This window comes from Orcinus orca, chromosome 3 (genome assembly GCF_937001465.1).
Source record: "Orcinus orca chromosome 3, mOrcOrc1.1, whole genome shotgun sequence".
In the NCBI taxonomy this organism is placed as follows: Eukaryota; Metazoa; Chordata; class Mammalia; order Artiodactyla; family Delphinidae; genus Orcinus; species Orcinus orca.
The window spans coordinates 152,958,410-152,972,374 of record NC_064561.1 but is presented as its reverse complement, the minus strand read 5'-3'; the positions used below and the strand labels follow the sequence as shown (position 1 = coordinate 152,972,374).

The window sequence follows — 13,965 nt, the reverse complement described above, 5'->3', positions numbered from 1 at the left end:
CAGGCCGGGGGGGTAGGGAGGGTCACGGAGTGTGGGGCGGGCCTGCAGCGGCAGAGGCCGGCGTGACGTTGCAGCCTGAGGCGCGCCGTGCGATCTCCCGGGCGAGTTGTCCCTGGATCCCGGGACCCTGGCAGTGGCGGGCTGCACAGGCTCCCCGGAAGGGCGTGTGGCTAGTGACCTGTGTTCGCACACAGGCCTCCTGGTGGCGGCAGCAGCGGCCTTAGCGTCTCATGTCTGTCTCTGGGCTCCGCACTTTTAGCCGCGGCTCGCGCCCGTCCCTGGAGCTCTCTCAAGCAGCGTTCTTAATCCCCTCTCCTCGTGCACCAGGAAACAAAGAGGGACGTAAAAGTCTCTTGCCTCTTCGGCAGTTCCAGACTTCTCCCCGGACTCTCTCCCGGCCAGCCGCGGTGCACTAACGCCCTGCAGGCTGTGTTCACGCCGCCAACCTCAGTCCTCTCCCGGCGCTCCGACAAAAGCCGGAGCCTCAGCTCCCAGTCCCGCCCGCCCCGGCGGGCGAGCAGAAAAGCCTCTCGGCTGGTGAGTTCCGGTCGGCCCGATCCTCTGCGCTGGAATCTGTCCGCTTTGCCCTCCGCACCCCTGTTGCTGTGCTCTCCTCCGCGGCTCCCAAGCTCCCCCACTCCGCCTCCCGAAGTCTCCACCCGCGAAGGGGCTTCCTAGTGTGTGGACACTTTTCCTCCTTCACAGCTCTCTCCCGCTGGTGCAGGACCCGTCCCTATCCTTTTGTCTCTGTTTAGTTTTTTCTTTTGCCCTAACCAGGTACGTGGGGGGTTCCTTGCCTTTTGGGAGGTCTGAGGTCTTCTGCCAGCGTTCAGTAGGTGCTCCGTAGGAGTTGTTCCACGCGTAGATGTATTTCTGGTGTATCTGTGGGGAGGAAGGTGATCTCCGCGTCTTACTCTTCCGCCATCTTAATGGAGCATTTTTAAAGATGTGGTTTTATTGGAAGGAACGATCTCATCCTCCTGCCCCAGGAGGAGGATAAAATTAATTTATCATTAATTTCTTGGAGCATGAGAATCTGAAGTTTGTGCCCCATCTTGTACATGCACATGTTTTGATCAACATAAAATCTCCCCTGACAGTTTCTCAGCATGGACAGAAAAACACAGCCATGATTTTGCCTTGTGTTCATAAACCTATCTATTTTTCTACACAGAATAATCCCTAATGCCAAAATATTTAAAGTGGCAAATATTAATGATCTTTTATTATATATTAGTACACAATAAGTATATATAATTTTATACTCACAACAACCCTGTGAGGTAAGTACTATTATTATCCTCATTTTTTTAGAGGAGAAAACTGAGGCACAGAGAGGTTAAGTGGCTGGCCCAAAGTCACACAGCTGGTAGGAGACAGAGTAAGAGGCCTATGCTCTTCTTTTAATTACCTCATTGTAAGTTTAGTTAAAATGGGGGAGGGGTGGGGAAAGGCCCTGTGATTCTTTTCATGAGAGGTAGCAATTCATACAAGTGGGCCAAAGTCTCCAACTAAATTTTGGAGGTACCGGTTGCTCTGAAAAGATTTCCTCGGATGACTTGTAGCAGTTTGTCATCATTTGTCCCACTTTGCCAGGATTCCTTCTGAGAAGGCAGGGCTGATGGCAGCAGAGCCCCCTTTCCCTAGTCTGTGTAGGAATTCCTCATGAATCCCCACTTCCTGCCAGCTCCTTAAGCTTTGGGGGAAGGTGAGGTTTGTTCCTCTTCATCAAAAGGTAAGCACAGGCTTGTCAGTAGCCAAGATGAAATCAATTGTCTGTGCCCAGTTAGGACCATGGCTCTGCTTTTGTTTCAAGACTTACTTCATTTAATACCAGCAGCACCAGAGCTTGGAACAGGCATGTGTGACAGGCCCTATCCGGTTATGAAACAGCAAGTGACAGACACATTTTTATCTGCTTATCACCCTTCTGGTTACAATGAGGCTGAGTTGTGGTGTCTGATGTCCACCTCTTCTGCTATTTGCCAACAGAACATGCTTTTCTGTCAATGATTCCAGCCAGCACAATCCGTGCTGCCAGAATGTGGAGGCGGTACCTTTTCCTTATGTAAAAAAAAAAAATCACACATTGGTTTGAAAAAGGAAACCTGGATAGATCTGTTACCTGAACTCCTGAAGCATGAAGTGGGAGGGTGGTCTCATTGAGTAGGTCTTCCTGGGGCCAGGGGCTGGGCTTACTCACTTTTGGCTGTTGTGTCTGCTTGGCATGTAGAATCCAAGCCCTGTAGCACTTTCTGAGCCCTGGCCGGGAGACATTCAGGGCAATGGTCGAGAGATCCACTCTTCCCCACTCCCTGCCCCACCAGGCTGACTTAGACAAGAAAAGTTCTATTGTGCCCTCAGGATATTGAGTAAGAAGGAGGAGAAAGAGGGGAACTAAAAAGAGTCTATTCGGCCTGAATGCTTCTGCTGACAGTCCGACCAAGCATGTGATATATTTAAAAGAGCAAAGCAAAGTCAAGGCTCTTCTGCTGCCACCATGGATGTCAAAGGGAAGAAGCCGGAAGGCCTTTGGTTCTGTAATCTGCTTGCACACCCGGGGTTGTCCACCTGCCGTGGAGGTCAAGGACGGGGGGCTGTGACTAGGGATGTCCACTCCAACATGTGGAATGTTTGGGACCCAATTGCATCTGTAGTTGGGAGGTGAAGTGGGCTGCTTGACTGCAGGAACTGAAGGGGATTGCAGCGGGTGGAAAGCCTAGTGGATTCACTCTTGTCTGTTCTTGGTTAGACTTTTCTTCAAACTCTGGAGAAAATGGAGTATTCAAATGACAATCCATGTTAAGAGACTGCCATTGGCACAAAATGGGATTTTAAGAAATTGTGGCTATTAAATTAACCTCCCCTATCTCCCTTCTATTCATTCATTCATTTATTCATCAGTCATCCACGTTAAGCACCTACTGTATATGCCAGCCCCGTGCTAGTCAGAAAGGTGAATGAGACGAGGCTCTTCCCCTGAGTGGTTTATAGTCTTGTAGAGGTTATGCCAGGAATGGCCACTTTCCTTCTTATATAATTTTCCTTTCTTCCGTAGGGTTGACAGACTTTGACTTGTGTGCCCAACCTGGCCTATGGCCTGTTTTGCAGAGCCTCAAGGTAAGAATGGGTTTCCCATTTTTAAAGAGTTGTAAGAAAAACAAAGATGAAGAAGAGCAATAATACATGACAAGGACTATATATGGCCTAAAATATTTACTATTTGGCCCTTTGCAGAAAGTTTGCCAATGCCTGTTCTATAGTAAGATAATTCTTGCTTTTTAGCCAGGCATACAACTACAACTACATTTTCTACCCCTCTTGACACTAGCTGTGGCCATATGACTAAGTTTTGGACCGTGAGATCAAGGCCGAAGAGATCTGAAGAGCTTCTGAATCTGAAGTGCTTTTAAGCTGGGTCCAACATGCTTTTCTCTGTCAGAATGCTATGCGGGCCTGAGCCATTCAGGTTTATTGATGACTAGGGCTTATTAATACCCTAGTGATGGCAGAGCCAGAGATGGAAGGAGGCTGGGCCCTGGCACCAGAGAGCATCTCTACTATCCCTGGATTTACTGGATGGTTATGAGGGAGAGAAAGAGAAAGAAGAAAAATGTTAACTTTTTTTTTTTCACTCTCTAATTTTTTCTTTTATTGGAGTATAATTGCTTTACAATGTTGTGTTACTTTCTGCTGTACAACAAGGTGAATCAGCTATATTTATACATATATCCCCTCCCCCCTGGACCTCTCATGCACATCACCCCCTCATCCCACCCATCTAGGTCATCACAGAGCACCAACTGAGCTCCCTGTGCTATACAGCAGGTTCCCACTAGCTATCTATTTTACACATGGCAGTGTATATATATGTCAATCCTAATCTCCCAATTCGTCCCACTCTTCCCTTGCCCCCCATGTCCACAAGTCCATTCTCTATGTCTGCATCTCATTTCTGCCCTGCAAATAGGTTCATCTGTACTGAAAAATGTTAACTTTTAAAAATCAGTCTTATGTCTCTGCTCCTGCACCAACCTGCCCCTGATGTCAAAATCAAAACAAAATCCTAGAACCCAGAATGTGCCCTGTCTTCATGGAATGCATCTCCTTTCTTTTCTTTCACCTGGTTAAGTCCCACTTATGCCCCAAAGCCCAGTGTAGATTTATCACTGACTTCTGACCTCAGTCCCTAAAGACTGGGGAAGGTGGCCTGCCTTTCTTTGGCTTCTGTGCTATCTTTTAGTTGTTGGAATCTGTCTCTCTCTAGACCTTGAGCTCTGTAAGGGTGGTCTGTGACATTTTGGTCTTTGATTCCTAGCTTCTAGTACAGTGCCTGGCACACAGAAAGTACTTTATAAACATTGTGGAATTGAATTAATTTATTAGAGGCCAAGGATGGCTTCCTGGTTTGTGGGGCAGTTGATTTTTTTATGCATTTATCCCAGGTAAAGGTGAGGCCAGAAATTTCTACCTCTGAGGTGTAGACATAAATTTTGCTTTCCAAAATGGGGAGAAGAAATATACACGTTTAGAAAGATTATATTTTAAAAATTGAATATTTTATTGGGTTTGGATGGTAACTCTGTTTGCTGATAGTTCTGAATAGGTTTGAAGATTTAATAAAAACAAGTAAAAAGCCATGAAGCCAGTTTAGTAACATGATGATATGTTCCTGAAATAAATGGAAGTATGGACATTTTCCCAAATCTATCTTATCTTGAGCTAATCTTATAATTATGGAATAATAAGCACTCATTTTTTTCCTATTTTTATAAATCCTTCTAAAGGAAAATTTGTGCAATTATCTGTTATTATTGATAACAATTACATAATAATGAAGATAAAAATTCCATTGAGTTCTCCCCATTCCTCTCTATGTTATATAGCTTATAATCAATAGTGCAAAAACAAAAACACTGTTTTTGGTGTAAACCTCTTTTACCATATGCTCTGGATACATGTAACCAATTTTCTGAACCAACAAATTAATATAAGACTTTCAAGATGTGATATAGCAGTAGTATTTTTCCCATTATTTAGAGGAAAGAATACAAGATAGGAGGGGCATATTTTTTTTCACATATAATCCTTCTTGAGGTGGTGTTAACAGAAGGTAGAGTTGGAAAGAATTACTTGTACTATTTTTTCTTAAAGGAACCAATAATGTAATATGGGGTTAGTAACTGAATATCTACTTTTCATTATTTTTGTAGTTACTCCCTAAAACTTTTCATAAATTACAAGGAACCCTGAGCAATAAAAATAAAATAAAATAAAATAATTCAAAGGTTTCTTAAATCAGATGTTAGATCTTATATTACATCTGCTACAGAATCATAGCTAACACCTCAGTGCTTCTGGGTATTTTATTAAATGTTTAGGGCTCTCCCCTGCCCCCAGCAAAAGCAATTCTAAGCAAATGATGAAGATCTCAGTGAACAGCTCATTCTTCGTGCACCTGAGTGCCAGGCTTTTTCTTCCCCATCCTGATCAATTCTGTTGTGTCGCACAAGGAAATAAAATACTATAGGAGGAAAATTAGTGAGTTGGGGGATTATGGATGAGGTTGGAGGAAGTCAGTTTACTCAACTCGTGACTACTAGTAGCAATACCTATTTAGGATATCAGAATTTTGGTCTTTATAATTCAGGCAAATTCTTCTACTATCCTTATCTCATCCCATCCTCTCCTCTACCCCAGGCTGAGGACCTTACCCTATCTCTATCTGGTAATTACTACCTATAGCACTGGCCTGTTTATACCTATGGCCCGCGAACAAGCTTACTTTTCTGATTCGAAATGAAAATACTGTGTATTATAGTTCTTACACTTTAGCAATTATGACGTTTACTTTCCCTCAGTTAAAAAAGAATGATAAAGTTCATCTTCTAGTTCCGATGGGAGTGACACAAAGCCGATGGCCAATCCAACCACCGCTCAAGGAAAGGTGATCTGCTTCCGGGGGCTACGCCCACTCTGCTGTGCCATTTAGAGCCTCTAGCGACTTATTCAGAAAACAAATCCTGAATGTGTTTGAGAGTGAAAATGATTTGGCCTGAAGTTAGGCTTTCGAGCAATCCTGATGGCTTGTTTTCCTAGGGGCATCAGGGTGTAGTGTGAAGACACACGGGGCGGGCGGGCTTCGACCTTCTGCTTGCTCAGCACGCGAACGCCTTGGGCAGGAGAGCCCGAGCCCCCGCACCGCTCCAGACTATGGAGCGCAAGATGAAGCCACGCCCTTCCAACAGTTCGCCCTTGCCCTGCTCCGTATGCCTGAGTGTCGGGAATTCTGTCTCTAAGCCAATGACGTCCTGATCACAGGTCATCGAAGGTGCGTGTTCCTGGAATGAGTCTACTGCCTGCCGTCAGAAACACCCTACTGCCAGACACACTGGCGATTAGGATGAGAATGCATTGTGTAAGGCTAGCAAAAACATATATATATTTGAGCATGTGCCCCTAATATCTGGGTATTTATTACTGATATCTATCTATCTATCTATCTATCCATCCATCCATATATCTTGCTTTGGGAATATACTTTACCCATTATAAAATGTAAACAAAAATAGAAAAGATGAGATTTTTTTTAAAATCTAGTATTTCTAACAATTTCTCTTCATGCTCAACAAACTGTCTTAAACCCTCCTTTGAAGGGTCCTCCACTTTGGAGGCCACTAGAGAAAGGAGTGGAGAGAGGAAATTGTAGCACTAGGAGTCAGCAAAGGGCACAGGGGCATCAACAAAACCAGGGTCCCCTAGTGGTTGGTTCCACCCATTCAAATGGGTTCACCACTCGCTTTCTGTAGCAGGCAATCCAAGCACACCCTCCGTCTGATCCAAAGGCTGGCTCTTCAAACTGTTCTGCCCCAATGCATGGCCTCTCCTGGGTCTCTCCTGGGTCTGAGGCTCTCACTACTGCTCTCTTAACCAGGTAACCACCTAAGGAACGTTGTCACTTAAATGTCCAGCAGGCATTGCAATCACCTATTCACATGAGACCGAAACATGAGCCCAGAATCAGCTTTAGCCTCCCTCCTCCAACTCCCAGGCTCATGTCTCCACTGCCCATCCTGTATTCTCTGTCTCAAGAGCTTGCCCTCCTGCCCCACTGCGCTGCCTCCATCACTTCCTGCCTCTGTAGCTGCGGTGGCCTCTTACAGAATTGCTCTGCCTCTGATCCTTCCTTCTCAGGCCTATCAAACATGGTCTTCCTATGATCGACTGGATCATGGTTGCTTAAAGCCCTCCAGTGGCTCTCCAACCCTTCAGAAAAAAAAAAAATTAAAACCCCTCACCATGGATGAGACGCTCCTTCACCCATTCTTGGCATACCTCCAGGTGCACGTGGCAGAGCTTCTGCTTCTCTCATTGCCATACAGTTCCCCATCCTTCATCTGGTTAACTCAGCCTCCATCTTCAAACCCCACTCAGAGTTCACCTCCCCACCCCCACCCCAAAGCCTTCTATGACCTTCCCTCTGGGTGTCCGGAGAACTTATTGCCTCAGTGATAACGTTTTATGTTTTGGTTCTACTAGAATTTGCCAGGGGTAGGGCCCCATGCTTAATTTATCTGTGTGTCTTTAGAATAGTAATCCTCAAACTTTAGCGTTCAGAAGAATAGCTGGAGGTGTTTTTAAAATAAGTGTGATTCCAGATTGAGCAGGTTTGAGGTGGAGGCCAGCCACTGGCATTTGTAACTAGATCCCTCTCCCTAGTGACTCTCATCCAATTCCTCCTCAGACTTTCACCAGGTATCAGTGCTACGACCTTCAATTAATAGCAGTGAGAGAAGGAATTCTCTTTCTCTTTCTCTCATCTTTCCGTCCTTGATAAATGAATGCACTAATATGGGCTGAGACAGACCATATGCTTTTGTAAGTGGAACCTTTGACGGACTACGCTTAGGTGCAGAGATGTACCCCACAGTGTGAAATTGGCCTGGGGAATTGCTTTCGTTGCCTATGTGTGGGTGTGTGGGTGCATACACCCCTCCACACACACACTCATTCATATAAATCATATTCATTGCCGACAATTAAAAATAGTTTTGAAAAATAAAAGAGGGTAGAAGAACTCTTCTAGATTAAAAGATACCAAAGAGACACAGCAATGAAATACAGTATGTAAATCTTGATTGGATCCTGGTTTGAACAAAAAAAAAATTATAAAATAATGTTGGGACAATTGGAGAAATTTTCATGTGGGCAATTCAAAGATAAAGAAATTGTTGCTCTTCTTAGGTGTGATAATGGCATTATGGTTAAAAGGGAGAAGGCCCTTATTCTTAGGAGATGCATGCTTAAATTTTTACAGATGAATTGTCATGATTTGCACAACTTACTTTCAGATGGTTCAGGAAATTATTTATACATATACATAAAATATGGCAAAATGTTAGCAATTGGGTGAATCTAGCTGAAGGGAATACAGTTGTTTGCTGTGCTATTGTTCAAGCTTTTCTGTAGATTGAAAACTTTAAATATTAAAAAAATGGGGAAATGTAAAACCTAGAGTGATTTCACATAATTATTTATATTTGTGGCTTTCATTGAAAAGTCCAATTTCCCGATAAAACAGTTGGCAGGAGTTTCACGGAGCCTCCACAATTTGCTGTGACTACTTAGCTCATTAAAGTCACCTACCTGGCCAGAGGAGGCATTTGATTTGCAACCCATGAGATGAAGGTCAAGAGCCCTTGAAATTCTCCTCCTGGACTCTCTTTATAGGATTGTGTCTCTTGAATCCAAGAAGACTGATCTAAAGTGTCTTTTGTTGGGCAAGTCCTTCCACCTTGAGGAGGCCAAGTGGGAACCAGGGAACCAGGCTTGGGCTCACACCATGTAGGCTGCATCTGTTCTTGGCACACACAGAACCTAGAGCATCTCTCCAAGATCAAAAACCAGATCAGGATATGATGTGAAAGACCCAGTCAGCAGCAATGGGTCACTCTTAACTGGAGCAGTCATCATGTCCATCTAATGGGGTTTGGGATCCTGGCCTCACAAGTCAGGATGAACAGCACTGACCTTGGCTAGTAGGTAAAGAAGTAACCCTAAGAGAATCACAGTGAAATCATGATGGAGTCTATCTTTGGGAAGGCCTGAGGAGGAATGATGACTGATTTCAACTTTCTATATATAGTTTATTCTTTTCATATTAAAAAAGACTTTAAGCAAATATGACAAAATTCTTGGTCATGGATCCATTGGTATTTGTTATATACTTTTTTTGTGCTTTTTTCTCTTATTTTAAAAATTTCTCAAAAACAAACAAACCAAAATATTGCTTCTACCTCCTACAAGTGTTCCATGCCCTGGATATGCAAACTTGGGAAATGTTGTCCCCTACAGAAATGTGCTGTCAGTCTCTTTCCAGAACTGAAGGAAGCAGAAGTAGAATCATAAGCCCTAATTTTCCTGAAGACAAAGAACCACAGATTTTAATTTTAAATCACCAGGGTCAATGTTTTTTGATACTGTATTTCCCCTTAATTTCCCAGCAGTTAAAGGAAGAGGTTAGCAAAGGAAAATACAAGACAAAAAATGTGGGAGATCTTTCTTATGTATGATATAATTTCCCTTTTCTTTTTTCTGACTCTGGAAACTAATAAAGTAAGATCCCTCACTTATGATGTAAGCTCCTCTCTTTTTTGATTTTGGAAGCTAATAAAATCTTAAAACACAGTTCTTCTACTACAATTGATGACTTTAGCTAAGCATAGACTTTTCTCACTATAAAATTAGGCAGGTTCTTTTGGCCCATTCTAATTCTCAGCAAGGCATGAAAATAAAGCAGGATAGTAAAGGGGGTTTGTCTAGTGGTAACATCATGCAGAGGGTCTCATCTTTCTGTGGGACGGGGTGCGGCTGCCACACAAGACTGGGGTCAGTCCTGATTGAACGTCCCACCTCATGGGCTGGGATGGGGCTTGGGCTGATTAAAAGAATCTGGGGCTTGGGATCCCAGGTGTGGTGAGCTGAGTCTTTTAGAGGATGGGGAATGGTACTCTTTTACTAATGGAAGGACTTAAAACACCAGTAGGACTATGAGCCTTGTTGGGATGGGCCTGAGTTTATACTATCCCCATGGAGACAGCTGGCTGCGTGCACATGATGCTAAGCTGATTTGTCCTGCAGGCTCTGCTGTGTGAAAGGAGAAAACCCAAGGAGAAACCAGTCAGCACCCAGAACCAAATGCAAGGACGGCAGAAACTAGTAACTCTCCTGAGACATATCAGTTTATAGGCAATCTCAGCAGAATTAGTTGGAACCCTAAACTTCTTTAAGTCTGATCAAGACGGGTGAGTTTGGGGCCTATTCTCGGAGATTCACTTTTGATATTTATGTTGGCCATTGCTTGGGGATGTAAGTTGGCCTGCTCTGTACAATTGTTAATTATGACTACCTTTTATTGAGGGATTAACATGTTCTAGGCAAGGCACGCAGGACTTTATATATATTATCTAATTTCGTCCTCGTATGATTATTATGCCTGTTTTTTAGATAAGGGCACTCGGGTTTAGAAAAATAAAGTGAGTGACCTAAGGGGCTGAAGAGGTCCGCAAACTTAAATTTGTGTGTTGGTCCAAATCCACTTTCTTAAATACACCCAGTGGCTCTCAAATCTCACTTCACAGCAGAATAATCTAGGGTACTTTTAGCAAATGCTGATGGCCGGGCCCATGTGGCCCAAGTAAATTTTATTATTTGGGTGAGGTGCCTGGGCATCTATTTTCTTTAAAGCTCCCAGATAATTCTAATGTTCAGTCAGGATCAGGAATCTCTGACTTAACCTTGCACAGCTTCCAGTATAATCAAACTGTCCTATAGTGTGGTAGGCAAAGTAATGCCCCGCCTACCAAGATGTCTACATTCTAATCCCTGGAACTGTAGATATGTTACTCTACATGGCAAAGGGGAATTTGCAGGAAAGTGATCTTGAGATGGGGAGATTATCTTGGATTATCCAGGTGGATCCAATGTACTATATGGGTCTTATACAGGGAATAGGGAGGCAGGTGTGCCAATGTCATAGTGATGCAATCTGAGAAAGACTCTATCAGCCCTCGCTGGCTTTGAGGGTGGAAGGAAGACATGAGCCAATAAATGAGGCAGTCTCTAGAAGCTGGAAGAGGCAAGGGAAAAGATCCTCCCTTCGGGCCTCCAGAAGAAACACAGCCCTGCCCACACCTTGATTTTGACTCAGTGAGACCCATTTTAGAGTTTTGCTCTATGAAACTATGAGACCATAAGTTTGTGTTGTTTTAAGACACTAAATGTGACCTTTTGCTTATACTGGAAGTGGTATAGTTATGTGTCAGACAATTTTACATATGCTGATGGCTCTCTATCCAACCATCCATACACCTGCCTACCCATTCACCCACCCATCTATCCATCAATTCAGGAAACATTTACTGAAAACCTACTAATGGTGTGAGGCAGGGATTGTCATCTCCATTTCACAGATGGGTAAAACAGGCACAGAGAAATCGACAACTGAGGCAGGACTTGACTCCTAGCCTTTGGATCCCTGAGTGCACTGACCTTTCTCTGTAGTATGTTACCTCTAGAATTTCTGGTTATTAGAATCCCAGGCCCTGTGAGTAAGCATTCAAATATGGCCGTAGCTGACCAATAGAAGAAATATTGTGGTGCATGGAGATTTCTGTAGCATTCTTCAAGTCATAAAGTTGGTGAAGTGAGTTTGCCCTTCATTGCTGTAAGGCTGGCTCTGGAGTAGTCATACCTAGATCAGTGTTTGGTGTCTTCTCTGACCTCTATAGCACAGGACACATAGCAATGATGAGGTCACATTTTGGCCTCTCTCTGAGATTGGTTCCTATAGCAGCATAGAACCCAAGATCTGAGATTGGGCTGTAGCTGATTTCAAAAATTTTAAAAGCTGTAGAAGACTTTCTTTTAAATGAAATTTGTGTTAATAAAAGATATAAGTTAGGACTTCCCTGGTGGCGCAGTGGTTAAGAATCTGCCTGCCAACACAGGGGACGTGGGTTTGATCCCTGGTCCAGGAAGATCCCACATGCCGCGGAGCAACTAAGCCCGTGCTCCACAAATACTGAGCCTGTGCTCTAGAGCCCACGAGCCACAACTACTGAAGCCCATGTGTTCTAGATCCCACGTGCTGCAACTACTGAAGCCCGCGTGCCTAGAGCCTGTGCTCGGCAACAAGAGAAGCCACTGCAATGAGAAGCCAGTGCACCGCAATGAAGAGTAGCCCCTGCTCGCTGCAACTAGAGAAAGCCCGCGTGCAGCAATGAAGAACCAATGCAGCCAAAAAAAAAAAAAAAGATATAAGTTAAAATCACTCCAGTAGAGGCAGAGATGTCAAAACTCATTTCTCCTACCCCAACCCGCTGATGTGTCTCTCTGGAATTCCCAGGACTCCTCAGGGCAATTTGAAATTACTGGGCTATAGTATTAGTGGAGAGTGGGACGTCTGGTTGCCCTAGGCTAGCCACACTAAGAATGGAACATAACCGTGTACAAATATCTTTTCACTTTAACAGGAAAATATACTCATTTTATATCATGATATTGATTGATATTGATTAGGAAGAGGAGGAAGATAAATATGAGAAGAGCTATTAATCAAGAAATACTTAGGGAGGCAGTGTGATGAAATAGAAAAAGGTGTTTAGCTCAGAGCCAAACAACGCTAGCCGCCAGCCCCAACTGCTCTTACTCTTGGATTGCTGTGTTATCTTGGACTAGTCCCTTCATCATTTTGAGCCTCAAGTTCAAGGATTAAATTAGATGATTTATGCAAAAGCACTTGGCACAGTGCTTGGCACATGGCAGGTATGGAATAAATGTTGCATCTGTACTGAGTACTTTTCAGGCTTACAAGGCATTTTATAATCAAAGATGAATAAGAGAAAATCTCTGCTGTCAAGAAACTCAAGGCTATTTGGAAACACAATACATTTTTGGAAAATTCATAGTATAATGATTGCTACAGAGCAATAGAGTTCAAGCACCAAATAAGAAGTCCAGACATGAGAAATTATGCACTTGAAGTGATCCTGAAATGCTACTTGAGGCATGGCCAGGGTTTGGTGGGATGAGAGACAAGGAGAACAGTGTAAACAATGGGAGAAAGGGTGCTAATAAGGAGGACCTCAGAGGCTACATAATTCTGGGAGGTGAATGGACAAACAAATAAGTATTTCTCTTCACCGAGTGGGGAACTGATAGAGGGAAGTCTATGTTCTCACAGAGTCAGCAATTCCCACATGCACCCTGTCCACCTAGGTGTCAGGCATTAGCCCACATTGCCATCGATGTGGTCTTTGAAGGGGTGTAAAGGAAGGTTGGATCACCCAAGTAATAATAGATTTTTAAATAGGTGAGGAGACTTGAAAAGTGACTGTAAGCAGGATACAAGCCAGAAGAGAAGCTACAAGGCACAGAGAAGTACATCATCAAATATTTTGGCTTAGTTCTGAGCTCTTGGGAAATGGATCAGTGTAGAGCAATTAGGAGTGGTAAACTTCTTCTGAGCCAAAGATAAGATTGGTTGAAAAAAGGAGACTGAAAGACATCTATTTGAGAATATGCACACAGGCACATGCACGTGAATACCAATGCCCTTCAATAGTCAGTTTTTATTAAAATGAACATTGCATTCTTGTATAAAAAGGATCAATTTAGTATAAACATTCCTGGGAAAGCAGTATTACTAAAAATACATCATGTGAAGCTAAACAAACTAATAAGCCATTAGGAAAATAGTCAGGGCTGATTTGGGCACCAGTCTACCCATTCCCTTTGCAGTAACCCACAGGTGCAGCAGGTCTCAGAAGTAGCATCCGTGCGCTGTGATCACACGTCCAACCTCAGCCCAGGTTGCCTACAGACCTGACCATGTTCTCAAATTAAAACTGAATTGTCATTACCTACTGTCTAGCACAGGGAACTCTACTCAATACTATGTAATGA

At 43.5% G+C, this 13,965-nt stretch overlaps 1 protein-coding gene across 3 annotated transcripts in view; it reads right to left on the bottom strand.

The window, feature by feature from the left end:
* FYB1 (FYN binding protein 1) overlaps nt 1–13,965 on the bottom strand; it is a 184,135-nt gene that overhangs the window by 131,910 nt on the left and 38,260 nt on the right. Inside the window, exon 1 of one of the 3 annotated variants that reach the window (XM_033421231.2) lies at nt 2,126–2,283. The exons of 1 other annotated variant lie outside the window; for it this stretch is intronic. The gene's annotated coding sequence lies outside the window, so the exon portion shown is untranslated. Of the gene's footprint in view, nt 1–1,822; nt 2,061–2,125; nt 2,284–13,965 lie in introns of those variants that run through there. One more of the 3 variants, XM_012531663.3, reaches the window with a different exon arrangement.